This window comes from Halichoeres trimaculatus, unplaced genomic scaffold (genome assembly GCF_033239565.1).
Source record: "Halichoeres trimaculatus isolate MK-OKI-2021-1 unplaced genomic scaffold, fHalTri1.1 fHalTri1_scaffold_4, whole genome shotgun sequence".
In the NCBI taxonomy this organism is placed as follows: Eukaryota; Metazoa; Chordata; class Actinopteri; order Labriformes; family Labridae; genus Halichoeres; species Halichoeres trimaculatus.
The window spans coordinates 9,522,972-9,538,660 of NW_027437182.1; the positions used below are offsets into that span (position 1 = coordinate 9,522,972).

The 15,689-nt window shown below is 39.8% G+C and overlaps 1 protein-coding gene across 2 annotated transcripts in view; it reads left to right on the plus strand.

The window, feature by feature from the left end:
* LOC141789549 (discs large homolog 1-like protein) overlaps positions 1 to 15,689 on the plus strand; it is a 134,519-nt gene that overhangs the window by 26,254 nt on the left and 92,576 nt on the right. The gene's annotated exons all lie outside the window — the stretch shown is intronic.

Genomic DNA, 15,689 nt, shown 5'->3' on the forward strand with positions numbered 1-15,689 from the left:
CAGTCTGTTAAACATTCTTAAAGTGAAGACACTAGAGAGTTGAATACTGTTAAATTTGAAATAGGGATGCATGATACTGGATTTTTTGCTGTGACCCGATTTGCCGATATTCAACTACTTATTTAGCTGATACCATATTGTTTTCTGTGCTCATAACTGCAGAGATGATCAACCCTCGTCTGTATTGTAATTAGCATATTGCACTATGGTTAGGGATGAGTACCTTTCACTTTTGAAATGGTATGGTACCCATGCCCGGTACCTGGCAATCGGTACCAGTACTCAACTGTGCCAATTTTTGGTACTTTTTTGTATTTATGTGGTGAAAAATATCAATTTGTTGAATAATAAAGATTTTTATTTTTTCAATTTAACATATTTATTCTTCAGTATATAACCTTGCAATGCTGTGTTCATGTCCAGCACAGAAAATTGCCTACTCTCTCACTCCCTCACAGTCACAGGGATGCATACCCAAACATGGTACCTTTTGGTTCTATGTGAATCGGTACTCTGTATTTTTGACAGAATTGGAACGGTATCTATAAAAGTACCTAATTCGGTACCCATCCCTAATTATGGTGCATACTCTTATCACAGGGTTAGGGTTGTGCAAAATCAGGAAAAACTGTATATTTATTCATGACAAATGCTTTCAAACAAACAAAACAATTCCAGAAGAGAAACTACTTGAAAGCTGGATGACGCTCTTCCTGAGAATCATAACAATACTTACAACCAGGGAGACTTTGCCAATTTCACAATTGTCAGTCAGTAAACAAAACCTCTGCTCACAGGGAAAATATGAGAAGTGTAACTGTACAGCATTTCAACCTGCACTGAGTAAAGTAGTTTACTCTGGTTAATGGTAAATGTGCCTAAAGTAGTCAGCTACATGTACCTTACAGACTGCTGCTTAAATTCAAGTTTAACTTCAAAGAGGAGCCAAATATGGGACTTCCCATTATGAACTGTGACAACAAAATTACAGAAAGTGCAAAATATATCTTCAGCTTCGGCCCATTATTTTATCAGTTTATTGTATCGATGTAATTTGGTGTGCTGGCTAGGGATGAGTACCTTTCACATTTGAAACAGTACAGTACCGATACCTGGTATCTGGCAATCGGTATTGGTACTCAAGGGTACCAATTTTTGGTACTTTTGTGTGTGTTTATGTGGTAATAAATATTAACTTGTTTAATAAAATCTCATTTTTTTTTCAATTTAACATATTTATTTCTTATATATAAACTCACAATGCTGTTTTAATGTCCAGTACTGAAAATCACCATCTCTTCCACTCCCTCAGAGTCACAAGGATGCATTTAGGCACCTAAGCATGGTACCATTTGATTTTATGTGAATTGGTACTCGGTATTACAGGTGGAATTCGGTCGGTACCTTTAAAAGGACCTAAATTGGTACCCATCCCTTGTGTTGGCCGATATCAGTTAGTATATTTTAATAATACTGTGCATTCCTTCTCTGAAAAGACTAATATTTGAGATTTTTAATGCCTCCTTCACATAATCTGCACTAGGGAACTCTGGCATCTGATTTAAGAAAATGGGTTGGTAAAGCGCAGACAAAGAATTATTTTTATGATAGAAATTAGCATATTCTGATGAAAGAATAGGCACAAGATATTCAGCGCAGCGCAGAGGGTGATGACACATGGGTGCAGTAGTTCATTTTTTGCTGCCTGTGTGTTTGTCTCAGTGCTTTGCAATGATGTACAGCTGGAGTATTCGGTTAGAGGCCCATGAGCCAAATTCTGCCCACAGGCAAACTCCAAGTGAACCCAGCCTAACCAGCATTCATGAATCTAATACATCTTGGTTGTGTGGAAAACAGAAGCTTCTGAAAGGTTGCATCTGAAGTATGCTGATCAAAGTGAAAAATGGCAGGAGTTGTTGGAAACATTGAGATAGTGTGTTGCAACCTGGCTTTTAAAAGGTAAAAATAAAAACACAAGAACTGTAAAATAAGGGGCTTGACTGATTTCACTTTCAGATGGGTGAAACTGTTTACTTTAAGCTTCACAGTCTGCTTCATTTCATCATCTTCATCCATCAGGAGGTTAACCAAATGGTTGAGTAAGCTTTTCCGATATGGTTTCAAAACACCCCTTCAGGGAACTGATGGGTCACATCACTGAGACCGCATCTTTGTTTTATTCAGTCTATGCCTAACCCAAACACAACCTTGAAAAGGCTGGCATGTGAAAAATGTGTTCATGTCTGATGGTCATTATTCTGTATTTAAGTGACTTCAGATGCATTTTATTCCCAGTCATCTTTTAGAAAAAAAAATTAAAGCAGCTTGACAGAGCATGTGCATCCCCAGCACATTATTAAATAATTACCCCCGTATCCCTTACGAGAGGACTCACTTCTTATGTAACGTCAGGCTATGCTAAGTGAACGAGCTTTTGCTAAAATTGGGAGTCATCATCTCGCAAAGTACTCAGAAACTGTTGAGTGGAAAATCAACACATGAAATATTAAAGTACCATCCGAAGCGCTTAAGGAAGCGTGCCTTTGATGTGGAGGGACTGTTGTTACTGTGTGCTGCATCTTTGAAGAGCCATTAAACACACAGCTTAGCCCAAAACGGCTCCATGAACGGGTCTATAAAGTTAACCAAACAGAGCAGTGAGATGGGAAATGATGAGACAGTGAACTATAATCTGTATGTGCAGAGGATATTTACTTTTTAGTTTGTTTACTCATTTAAATGGTTTTTATTAATTAAGCAGCCATGAAAATGAAAACCCTTCACTGATTTGGATCAAAAGAGGTTTAATCTGAGGAAAAAGACGCTCAGTTTCTGTTATAAATTCATAACTTGAAGATCCAGTGGGACTGTTGGGGAAGGAGTAGCTATGTGTGCATGCATGTCTCTGCTGATGTCCAGTTCAGCAGTTAGGCCATAATGAACTGTGTGGACTTCACTTCTGTCCTATTAGATCACTTCACCATGACAGCCTGTTAGATAGAGGCAGGCCGAGAGACAACTGCAAGGCTGGAGCTCCAGAAAGAGAGGGAAAGAAGGGGGGGGGGGGGTCAGCATGAGTGTGTAAGACATGAGGAGCCCTGCTTTTGTCCTCTACATCTAAAAGTGGCGAGGGGAACAAGTGAGTGTGTCCTCGGGATAAGAAGAAGTTGCTCAGGGCTTTTAGAGTGCAGATAACATTTTTTGGGAGATGGTCGTGTTGGTCAGCTGCCATCTTCCATTTGCAGACTTCCATCAGCTTGCGTGATGAAAGGGAAGGTGCTCCATCTTCATTATTTATATTTCCATAGTTCAGAAAAGGCTTGGGTTAGGGGTAAAGTTGTTTTGGATGCACCTGTGTTTCTACCTTGTTCTCTTTCTGCTGGTGTATCTTTTTTGTCTGTTCTTCTTAAAATATTCAAAAGCAGAGCAACATTTAAGAAAACCATGAAATGAATTACCAACCATCAACATTGAAATTGATTCTCTTTCATAAAAGTTACATTTTTCATTGTCATAGAAGATGTCAGAGAAATGGCCAAATGATCTAGATGCCAATTAGCGGATAAACCAAAAGGGATACCACTATTAGCTACTTTTTTTTAGTTAAATGTAACATTTTCTTCACCCTTGTTTCAAATACTCACATAGGGTTGTGCAAAATGGCCTTAAAATAAAATCCTCATTAGCAAAAGGGTTTCTTTCCCGTCTTTAAAAACCAGAAATGATAAAGACGTGTCTGAATGACGTGTTTTGAGGCAGACCCCAGTCGTCGTTTATAAAATCCACCGTCAAAGTCATGTAAGGCTTTGTGGTTTGAAAAGACCACATGTCTGATGTAGTGGAATAAAACCACATGCACTCCAGCTCCCCTGAGATCTTTTCACTGCAGTTGCACAATCCTTGGGTTGCAAGGTTTTTGGATAAACTCAGGCTGCTCCTCTGTACATATTGTCACCATATCATTGGCAATAAACAGCTGGAATTTAACATTTAACAACTTTCCTCTGGGTCTCTTTCCTGTCATACCAGATACAGTGTGAAAATGTAACAGCTAATGTCGCATGATTTTTACCCGACCCAAGTCTGTGAGCTGTAGTGGTCTTGTGCATCTCGTATTCAAATTTCCCTCGGCAGTTCGTCTCTGTTCAAGATGTTGAAATAAATCAGTCATGCTGTTGCTTTTAGCTGCTACAAATGTTGCAGCACATTGCGGTTTGTTTGAGGCCTGGTGCTGCAAACCTGAGTCACTTCCCAACGACTGGTGAGACTTTGGCTCGCTTGGGCACAAACTCTTCATTATCACTGGCAACCATGTTGTTGTTGTCTGTGTCTCTCCGTAGGAAGTAAACAAAAGGACAGGGTGTGAACTTTGGGAGCACAAGAGGAGCATCAGTGGAAGTTTGGAGAAATTCTAGATTTGAATTTATCTCTTAGCTGTTTACTGAAAATCAACTTTTACTGTGAGGCAGCTCCAAGAAGTGCCATCTTCATGTTGCAAATGCAATTATCAAAGTCCAAACTGACTGATCAGGTTACAGATTGACTGTGATATCTCTTAGCTTATGTTATTTGGAAAAGCATACTTTTCCATATAACGTACTGTACTTTTATACAGATAAATCAGAGACTCTTTAACCAAGACTTAGTACCAAACTTTTTTTTAAATTTCTGTGAAGGTTTCCCTCTCGATACAGATTCTATAATTCTACAATTTAATTTAGCAGACGCTTTTGTCCAAAGCAACGTACAACACAACAGATATCAGCAGGAGTCTTACAACTCCTTTATTCATTGGTCAGATAGTTTTATAACTACTGGAGTGGAAATATTTGTGTTAGAAAGTTAGTGATGCTTTTAATGATCACCGTTTGTCCTTAAATGTTTATTTTAGGTATTTCTGTGATGCAAGTATAACTAAAATTGAACTCTAGCGGACAAACAAGCTTCCATCCATATTTAGTAACGTTCCTCTGTTAGAACAGGGAAACTATCTAATTTCTCCCCACAGTTTGTAAAATTTGCTGATCCTTACATTTATAACACCATATCTGACCAATCTTTCACACTAATTGGCCAGAGTTGGGGGTAAAAAAGCTAACAGCATCTCCCCTAACTCTCTCGAGGATGTCTTCATTTCCTGGTCCTGTGTCAGCAGGCAATGTTCTAGGAAAAACTAAAAGTGTCAAGTACCGAGTGTAATGAAGTGTTTGTGTTGTGGCTGTGTTGTACACAACCCCAGTGTGCTGACGTTCTGACAGAGTGCGGATCTGTTGTTAATTAGTGTACACAGAAGGGCACACAAGGGACGGGTTACAATTAGCACATAAAGCTTCCTCAATTTTGGGTTAGAAAAGGAAACAAACCTTAGCGTGAATACTGTAAAGAGTCGCCTGAGTCCATCAATCATCACATTGTTTGGTTCTGATGGTTCTGAGGGTTCTGGGGTGCGATGACAGATTGAGGTGCTGTGTGCAGGACATGCAGTGTGCTATAACAGTGAGATTATTAGCCTGTGTGGTGCCTTCAAACTGTTTTCAAAGAACAAAGGGATCATAAGATTACCCTGCAGTAGACTCAAGATGACAAGTTGATTCATAGAAGTGCTTTTCTTAAGTTCCTGGGTCTTATTGCCTCCTTTAATTATTTGAATTTGACACCAAATGGTTGTAAAATAACTGTTTCTTGATGGTTTAAATTTTATCAATATGACACATGAGAAGAGGCAGCAGGAACTAAGAGAGACAGCACATAGTGTAGAGTGTAATTTAGTCCCATGTTAACCGAAGAAAAAAAGATGGACATGCTTACTGAAAAGTGAGTGAGGGGGGAGGAGATCACATTTTCTATACATGAGGGTGAACTTCACTCCTTTCAGCCTGCCAGCATCAGTCCGATGCTGAGGCAGTTCAGAGTGCCTGACAAGATAAATCAAACACACCTTAACTAGGTCAGTCATTTCAACACATTCAAAATAGATGAATCTGTTCATATATTTCCTGTCAGGTCTTTATAACTGAAGTCTACTGACGTGTTGAGACTTTAATCCATGGGATTTTACCTTTCAGATTTTGAGTTTCCTCCCCCTTCCTGCATTTTAAAGCTACACAATCCAGCAGCATTTGAAATGGAAAATTTTCAAATATTTTTGGGGGCTTTTGTTCCTTTATTTGTAGAGGATATGACAGGATAGGACAGTGGATAAAGCAGGAAACCAGGAGAGAGAGAGAGCAGGGAACGACATGCAGGAAAGGGGCCTAAGGCTGGAAGTGAACCTGGGTGCCCCCTGTATGGGTGCACAACTAAACCACCGGGCCAAGTCTGTGCTTGTTGTGTCTTTATTTTTTGCTCAAATTTTACATGGGGTCCTTGGCTCTATAAACTGAATTTACAGACTAGCATCAGTGCATTACCTTAAAGTGGGTTAAGTAGAGACATGTATCCTGCACATTTACCTTTTAAGAGCGTTAAGTGTTCTTCAATTCATCAGTAATCATGATATATTGTTATTTGATTATGTTGCCAGTTTTAGATCTTAGTGTTATCAGCTTGCAATTCTACTATAACTGTCTTTCAGCCAGGTGTCATAGCTTAAAAAAAAAAAGGAAAAAAGATCCCTTTCCAACTAAAAATGATTAAAAGTGAACAGCTAAAAAAGTATACACCAAAGTAGAAAAAGGGAACACAAAAAATGTCCTTTCTCAGCTTTTACTGTATACAGCCTAGTGCTGGAAATGTTTAAGCACGAAGCTTTTGTTAGAGATACCAATAAAGAATTGCAGGAAGGTGTAACTAGTTTTCAAAATAAAAGTGTGAAGTGAAATAGAAGTGTGAAAAATCACCATTACAACATCGGGCAGGTGTCATATTTTATCATGAGTCATACGGGGATCCCACTGTCAAAGAGTTTACCTCTTAGTCAAATCTATATTCTTTGCTGTTTACTTTTAGTATCTTTAGGTAGGGATGTTTGATACCACTTTTCTTCAGTCCAATACCAGTACAAGTAATCCCTCTTGAGTATTCCCCGATACTGAGTACCGATACCACTACTACTTTTGATACATAAAATTTCAATCAACAGCGACAGATTGTTTTGAACAAAGACAGCAGTTACTCTTCTGTGAAGTCCAAAATAAAACATTAACAACTCTCCCAGTTTATGATTTGTTTTAAATAAATAAACAAAAGTGCAAAACAAAACTATTTACTTGTCAACTTCCCCTGGTTCAAACATGTTGTCTGAACTGAGCCTGACATACATTTGCCATGGTGTTTAACCACAGCAATGTAGCCCCAACTACTGGTGAGGAGGACTTACTCGATGTTAGTTTTTTTTTTTTTTGCTTTGAGTATCAGCTGCTGGCATCGCCGGCCTTGGCAAGTACTGATACTTTGAAAAAGGCTGGTATCGGCCTGATACCTGATACCGATACCAGTGCTCACCAAGCAGCAACCTCCGGTCTGAGAATATGAGACAATACGGAAGTGCTAAAATCTGCTCTTTCTGGAGTGCTGGCTCCAGAAGTAGCGGAAGTCACATACACACCAAGCCAAAAAAATCCATTTTCAAAGCAGAAATTAACCTATTTACAGCCTGGTTCAAAAAACGTCTCCTGTCTAAGTCGCCAATTTTACTACTGGCACCCACTGTATGGGGGGTGAATTTTTTTCTAACGCAGCCGTTCAGACGAGCTCCCCTAATAAGAGGCACAGCTGAGGGTCAGGGGACGGCAGGTGCCCTATGGCTGTAGGCGAAGCCCTTGCGACTACCAATATGGCCGCTATAGCCGATGTGCTTCATTTTCCGTTTCACAAACAGACAAGTGACATCGGCGAGACTACATCCATGTTTTAAACAGTCTATGGTGCTCACCCATCCATATCTTTAGGAACAAGAGTTGGTTGCTAAGCTATGTTAGCCTCTAACCAGGAGGTTATGGAATGATTGGATGCACTTATAACAATGACACCTTCACACCTTACAGCCAATCAGAATCAAGTGTCCAAGGAGACCTCAGAGATATGAGAGGATGATCTGAAGAACAGAAATAGAATCCTTGAATGATGGCGTACTGTTGTTGAGGAAATGATGATGATAGGTGGGAGAAGAATGTCCCAATTATTCACACACTTCATTAGCAGCTGTAAAATCTACTCCTCTGGAAAATGTGAGGACTGAATCAGACACTGGCTGACCTCAGATTATTAAAGCACGTTAATGTCACGTTGTCATTGGAACTAAATAAATCTGGTCATCAGCTGTTGTCTCAGATTCTGTCTTTGGCGATGACTACTTTTGTACTTCATGCCAATAAAGCATGAGAGAGTGCGTGATGTGAGAGAATGAAAAGATACAGAGAGAGACAGAGAGAGACTGAGGCACGTGTGTGTGTGTGAGAAGTCCCTTACGGCAGAGGATCCCCTGCTCTTTCATATCTCACCAAGCGTGACTAACGCCTGGCTCTACTCTGACACACACACACACACACACACACCACACACACACACTAACAGCTAGAAATGAACACACAAATATGTACGAAGATGCTGAATCTGCTCCCAATCTAGTCACGTTTCTCTGGCTACGCAAGACTGGCTGACACACTAACACATGACAGCAACAGTGTGCACGCCTGTGTGTGTGTTCAGAAGTCTATCTACAGGCACAGTCCTGATTAGGGAATGCTATTTCTAGTCAAGCAAGCAGACACACACACATACACACACACTGTGATGTAGAAACAGACATATTTGGTGTCTGTGGTCATTCATGCATCACTTGGTTAAGGGTTGTTCTTGTGCCATGTGAGAATCAAAAGCCTAATATAGGATTTAGCTGACGACATGCATGTGTGTGTGAGTGTGTGTGTGAGTGTGAGTGCAGAGGGCAGTAGCAGCAGTGTTGTGACAACAGTGTGAGCCAGATTCTCTGCAGGGTCTTAGTGCCTGGCTGTTCAACTGCAGCTTCCAAGATTGTTTTGAGGCGTTTGTGACTAATTAGCGGGCGAGCGGTGAATGAAAAGATCAGAGCGTGAGGCAGGGAGGAAATGGAAATGTGCTGAAGGTCATGAGCTGAGTTCAGATCAGTTCATTATTGTGAAAGCCGTGTTTACTCCCAATCAGTGTAAATGAGGGGAAGTATGCAGCAAGGGAAGCATAGGGGCAACACACACACTACTCACACCACACACACAGGCACGTCAATTTGAATTCACAGAAATTAGCTGATACCGTTCTGAGCAGAAGTGCTCTCCTGTGCACGACAGCCGCCCACTCCGTGCCCCGAAACACAGATTTGAGAACAAATTTAGCATCTTGTTGCTGACCAGGATGAGAGTCAGCTGCGCTCGGGTCAGATGGTGGTGCTTTCATATTTCGTTGGCCTCTTTTTGAGAAGCTTTCTGTCAATTTATGGATCTTAAAACAGCATTATGTAATTGTTTTACCCAGAGGATTAGCTTCAAATAATTTGGTTGGTACACTGAGTTGTAATGTGGAAAATTGTGGCTCTTTCATTCCCTCTGTGGGCCACTAACCTCATTTCTGCATTTTGTAAGTTTGGCTGTGTAAGTTAATGAAAGCATGCTCCTCCCGTTAGCGGCTCTGTGCTGTATTTAAACAGATGGATGGGTAACAACAAAAGTAGAAGATAGGCCAATAGAGTAATAACAGATGACAGTATGTGCGCACGGCAATGTCAAGATGATATCTGCTTTATTTTATATTACTAGAAAAAAAAAAAATTCTCCTCCCTGTGGTTAAGCCACAAACCGCAAGTCTAGATTTTAAAGTTTTTAACATTGAGTTGAGTAATAATCATCCTAAAGATCCCTTGTCAGGGAAAATTTGAGTGAAACCGTGCCTTCCTTATTTGCAATGAGGACTTGACTCGGACTCAGGTTATTCTACATAACCTGAGTCCGAGTCAAGTCCTCATTACTAATAAGGAAGGCACTGTTTCATTTAAATTTTCACTTCTGACCTGAACTGATCGGGCTAAACTTTGGTTTGATTGTAAAACACATTATATTTACTACCATTACATTTTATTTATCCTGTTGGTGAGTGTAGAGATTGATATTACACTGGGGAACACAACTTTTGTTGAGTCAGGTCTGACAGCTGTTTTTATCTAATTTTTTTGGTGTGGAATCCAAAACTGATCTTGGTTTTGTTCTATCACGTCAAGTTTTTGAACTATACAATCTCTGTTTTCTTAAAAATATGAAAAATACTTTACTTAACAGATATCTGCTTTTTTTTAAAATCTTCAAAAACTGATGTACAATGAAATATGAAAGAAACTGATGACTGCAATGTTGTTTTTACAAAGGATATGGCTACTGGAGGCGCTACAGGAGCAGACATGATCTGGAAGAAACCAAATATATACCTATGTGAATAAAATAAAATAAAAAAAAAACTAAGATGGAATAGTTACAAGCTTTGAAAACCAAAAAACAGCATAAACCCAAATAGAAATAACAACAGTATGCCTATGGTTACAAGTTTGAGAGAAAAGCAGCACAAGTCCTCTTAATTCCTACTATGCTAGCTTTCTGTTTGCAGATATTGATCGTACTCATCTATTGGGAGCTGCACACACCTCTCACCACACTGTCTCAACTGTGACTGCACAAACAAGCTGCCACGTAGCTGTAGATGAGTCCACTTATAACCAGCTGGCAAGTCTTACTACAGCAAATCAGTGAAATTCTGCTTTCTGGAGGGTAAACTGTGGAGAAAAAACATGACGTGCTAGAAAAAATCTGACTGCAATTTTGGAATCAGCATGCCAGTTTTAGCTTTAATCATCATAAAAATCTAACTCAACAGACTTTTTTTTTTTTCAGATTGTTCCCTCGTGTTATCAGTGAAGTTACGGTGCTGCGTGTCAAGCAGTTCTCTATAATTAGACTCATTAAGTCATTGAGATCAAAGCCCTTATTTAACAAAGATGTCAAGCATATGCAGTAAACATTAAATTATATAGTAAAATAAGGTCAGTTAAAACAGGCATAATCAGCAGTTATGAAGATTAAAATGAAGGATCTGAAATGACCAAAAGAAACCAGTGTATTCATACTTAAAGTGCTTAATAGTGAGTTCTAAGCAGATGGAGCTGGAGTGTTAAAAGAAGATCTTTAAAGCGTCTCTAGGAACGTGGAGTGTAAGCTGGTCATTAGACCTGGTGTGATGAGTTTCAGAGGAACACACAAGCACAGGTGCCAAGTTGTCAGTTGTGCTCCTTGTCATGAAAAACTTGTTACCTTAAAATCTTAAAAACGAATGAGTGGTAATCCTTGACCCTTGCACTGTGTGCAATCAAAGAAATAAGCCATTCAGACCAGTATCGTTACCAGGCTGTGGACACGTTTATTTGCCTACAAAGATGGGTGCTTTAGAGTGGGGGTGTTTCAGCTTTTTATGGGTTTTGAAGCAAAGTGAACTAGGAACAGTGGTTTTCAAAACTTTCCTTCACATCAGCTTAAAGTCTTAAGACTGGAGTTTGCTGGATGCTGCACATGATAAGTGATGCGACTATTATCTCATCTCAAAAGTAATTATTTCCTTTATTTTTACATGTGCCTGGTTGTAATGTAGTACACTTTGACACAGGGATTGAAGCTCTAACAGACAGCAACAATAAAGAGAAGAAGCACTGATATCAGATTTCAGTAAAAGAGGCATAGTCTGTGAGATTTAGAACTAGGAAAACCTGCAGAGACCTCTTCAAATATTAAAAAAAACTGTGTGGAATCCATTTGAAACTCAAAAACACGTCTTCATGTAAACTTTGCCCTTTTGTTAAAAACAAGCATTAGCATCAAGAGAATGAGACATCCTGCGGAAGAGGGGTGTATATTTGGATAACCATCAAATAGCTCCACTGCTATTGAAAAATATGAATGCTTGAAATGTGAATCCCTTGTTATAATGGCAGATTTTAATAGACTAAAAAGAACACTGAGTAAAACTGGGACTGACTGCCACTGTTTTGAGAGAACGTGAGGAGCTCTGGGTCACTGTGAGGATGCCAGGCGCCTAACTATACCCAGTCCTGTATTTTCTTAGAATCACAGCTTTGGACACATTATCACTTAAAGTGTGTCACAAAAATACCTCCTGACAGGGGAAAGGCCATTACACGTGTTTCTTAAACAGCCTTGGCCTGAGAACAAAACGTCTAAATTTCTCCCTTGAGACGACGGTTTAATTAAGACTGCAGGCTGTGTAGTTACTCATTCAGAGACACAGAAAGAAGCTGAATGATAAATCACACAGGCACGCTGCTTTTTGTAGTTAAATATAAGTCATGAAATAGGGCATTGTTATTGGCTTTCATGCATCCCCTGGAAGCTTGCCAAAACTGTCATCATTACCACACATGCCTAACCCTCATCCGAACCTCTGACCCTGACCTGAGGCCAGCTCCAACCCCTTTAACCTCTGCTAAACAGTCCACCTTTTAGGAGTCCCCACAGTGTTGGAGTGATCACTGGAAGGTCTGCCCCCGTTGGCTTCTTAAAGAGATGTCATAAGGGTCAGATAGGTCAGATGTTATTTTAAATTGACTCACTGTGTGGCTGTCTGGCTCTCTGCAGAGGGAGTACATCCATCTTCTCTCAAAGCTTCTGAGCTGTATCTGAAATGGTGCATTTTAGACATAACCTGTAGCCTTTCTATAGCTCACAGATCCTAACACCTGATGTAGAGAATGCATAAAAAGTAGAGATAAGACACTTTTTTTCTACTTTAGGCTTCTTCTTCTCATGTTCCTTCTTCTCCTTAAATGTACATCATTCTATTATAGCAAAGGTGTGAGAAAAAACATTAAAATAATTGATTCAGATCATAAGGCAAGAAGAGATAAAACAGAAAGACCCAAGAGTGGCAGTTTGTTTGGTTAAATATAATGAGGGCATTCTCATTGTTTTTTTTTCTGATATCACAAAATCAACAAAAGTCTGTCACATCAAAGGGATTTCAACATTCACATCACATTATAAGCAAACAAGAAACCCATCGGCGATTATCGTCTATCATCGTTTGAAGATGAGAGGGGACGTGTGCGCCTTTGGGAATTACTTTTCAGTAATTCCAGTGTAGCCAGTGGATATGTAAATGGTCTGCTTTCTTGATCCGTCACATCCTCAGGATAGCGCCTGTTTATCTTTTTGAATCTGGGTTAGTTCCTAGCATTTGGAACCTAAAAAAGAAACCCGTCCTGTTGTTATTTACTGACAATTTAGAGGTCTTAAGTTTGCAGAAATAAGAAGAACATGATAAAGATGTGTAAAAAGTAAGAAATACATTTTTTTGTGTGCTCACAAGAGAAGAGAAACTTTTACAACGCAAATTATTTGAACAGAGATTAGATCAATAGTTGTCGATGAGATTTATCAATACAGAATTCTGCAGATTTGTCAAGTTTAAAGTTTATAGCTGTTTAGAGATAAAAATATGTATTATTTCTTATCACTGCTGATAGGAGCCGCGATGTGTGCATTCCACCTGCTTTTGCTCTCCACATAAATTGTTTTAACTGCGTACACCAAAGCATGCAGCTACCTGATAGACAACCATACTACAAAAAGAAACACTTGCTTAAAATCAGTTATCTTATCTGTGACCTGTTCCAGTTTTCACATGTTTTCAGCACTGTCATGCTTTACGGCTGCTGTAAATTAAACCACCTTGCAAACATGTCCACTGTGTGGGACTACTTCTCTCTTTGGGAAAGCAATGATTGTAAATCAGCGTCTTGCAACATTTGTAAAGTGAGTGTTCCTCGAGGAGGTACCAACAAGGCTCACTTTGATACGACAAATATTATTTGTTATTTACAACAGAATCACCCAATGGAGAATGGGATTCATCAGAGGAAGGTATCGGATCAGTATCAGCAAAACATATGAAAAAAAAAAATCAGATCTGATTGGAAGTTAAAAAAATCTGTTGGGAGTAGGGAGATCTCTACTTTGAACTGAGCTGACAGGGTGCTGACAGTATTGTAGGAAAATAATTACATCTTTAAATTTTGCAGATGGAGAGCACAGCAGAGTAAAGAGACACTTACTTCATCTATTTCCATCAGTCCTGGCCTGTGGACTGTTAATAGGAAGCTTCACAGCACTGACCAGTGATTGACAACCATAAAATGACCATATTAGTGAGAAAATTAGAAAATACAGAGCACACTTTGCATACACACACACACACACACCCTGGATTATAGATATAATTAAGAAGAAATATTTTATTTTCTTTGTCACACTTGCTGGTTGTTTGACTCTAAGAGCTTCTCATCCCATGTAGCTGTCCATGTCCTTGTTCAGTTGTAGTAAACTGAAGCTGACATCTTGTTAGCAGCCGATTGACCTCTTCGTGCAAGTGCTGCAAATCCTTTAAACAAGCTTTTCACACAACACACTCTCACTTTGATGAGGTGACAGGAGTCCCTTTAACCTTGGATTTAAGTCACGCCCTGAGTCCTGCACCTTCAGGAAACTTAACTGTACGTCCAGACTTCACTCTGATTGGTTGTTTCGTGACTACAGGCCTTATATTAGCTGTGTGTCTTAGCTTAAATTAAACTCTTATCTCTGTGTTGATATGATCAAAGAATGAACATCTCATTTGTCTGGAAGTTTAAAAAATCCTCTTCCAACTTGTCTGCTGCTCTTTATCAGATAATTAAAACACTGTTAAAAGAGGGATGGAGGATTTTACTCGGATTCACCTCGTCTGTGTACTCCTGGATGGAGTGTGTGTCCCTTTGCATTTAGTGTTAAACTCAGGGATGTCCTTGCTCACAAAGTAACCACGGTGACTTCTTCAAAAAACTATCTTCGGAAGCCTTTGTCCCTCCTCCCCGAGGCTCCGCTGACTCTCAGCACTGTTCTCTGTCCAGTTAAGCAGAAAAAAACATTAGATAATGTTTTTTAAAAGAAGAAGAAGAGCAGTGAAGGAGAGTGCGTGGGAAATGGGGAAGGAGACGAGGGAGAGGAAATGCTGAGACGCGCTGTAGAGCGAGTCAGAGATGTGGAAGAGAGGAAGAGGAATGATGAAGGCATAGAAAGATGAAGAGGAGATTCCCTGCGGAGGGCTTGTCTCACTCTCACTGTCCTCGTTCAGTTTTGCTGCTCATTTTGCCCCAAAAATCTTCAGTTTCAAGCTCAGTGTGTGTGTTTTAATACATTTGAGTGTGTGTTTACAGACAGTATGCATGATGCAGGAAGCTCTGGAAGTACATCTCATTTCACATGCCTACATACAAACACATACACACACTGATAAACTTGCACACACTCACACACACACACACGCACACACACTGCTTTGCTCTTTGTAGATATGCATTAATCCCTTCTTCTTTTCCAGCTTGACTAAATCTGCTCTTCTTCTTAACTAAGCTTTATTTTCTTTTATGTCTTTTTCCCTGCTTTCCGATCCTCGTCCGTCAAACCACATCCATCCCATTTTCCTTGACATTTCCTTTCCTTCTTTACCATCCTGTTTCCTCCCCTTCTTTTCCTCCTCCTCCTCCTCTCAAACTGTAGAAGTATCGGTGTCAAGAAGAAGAAGGGGCGTCACCAGGTGCCCCAAGACTCCACCAACACCACTGCCTTCAGCACCAAATGGGAGTAGCCAGAGAGCTGAGGGACGGAGGGACCCTAGGGAGGGAT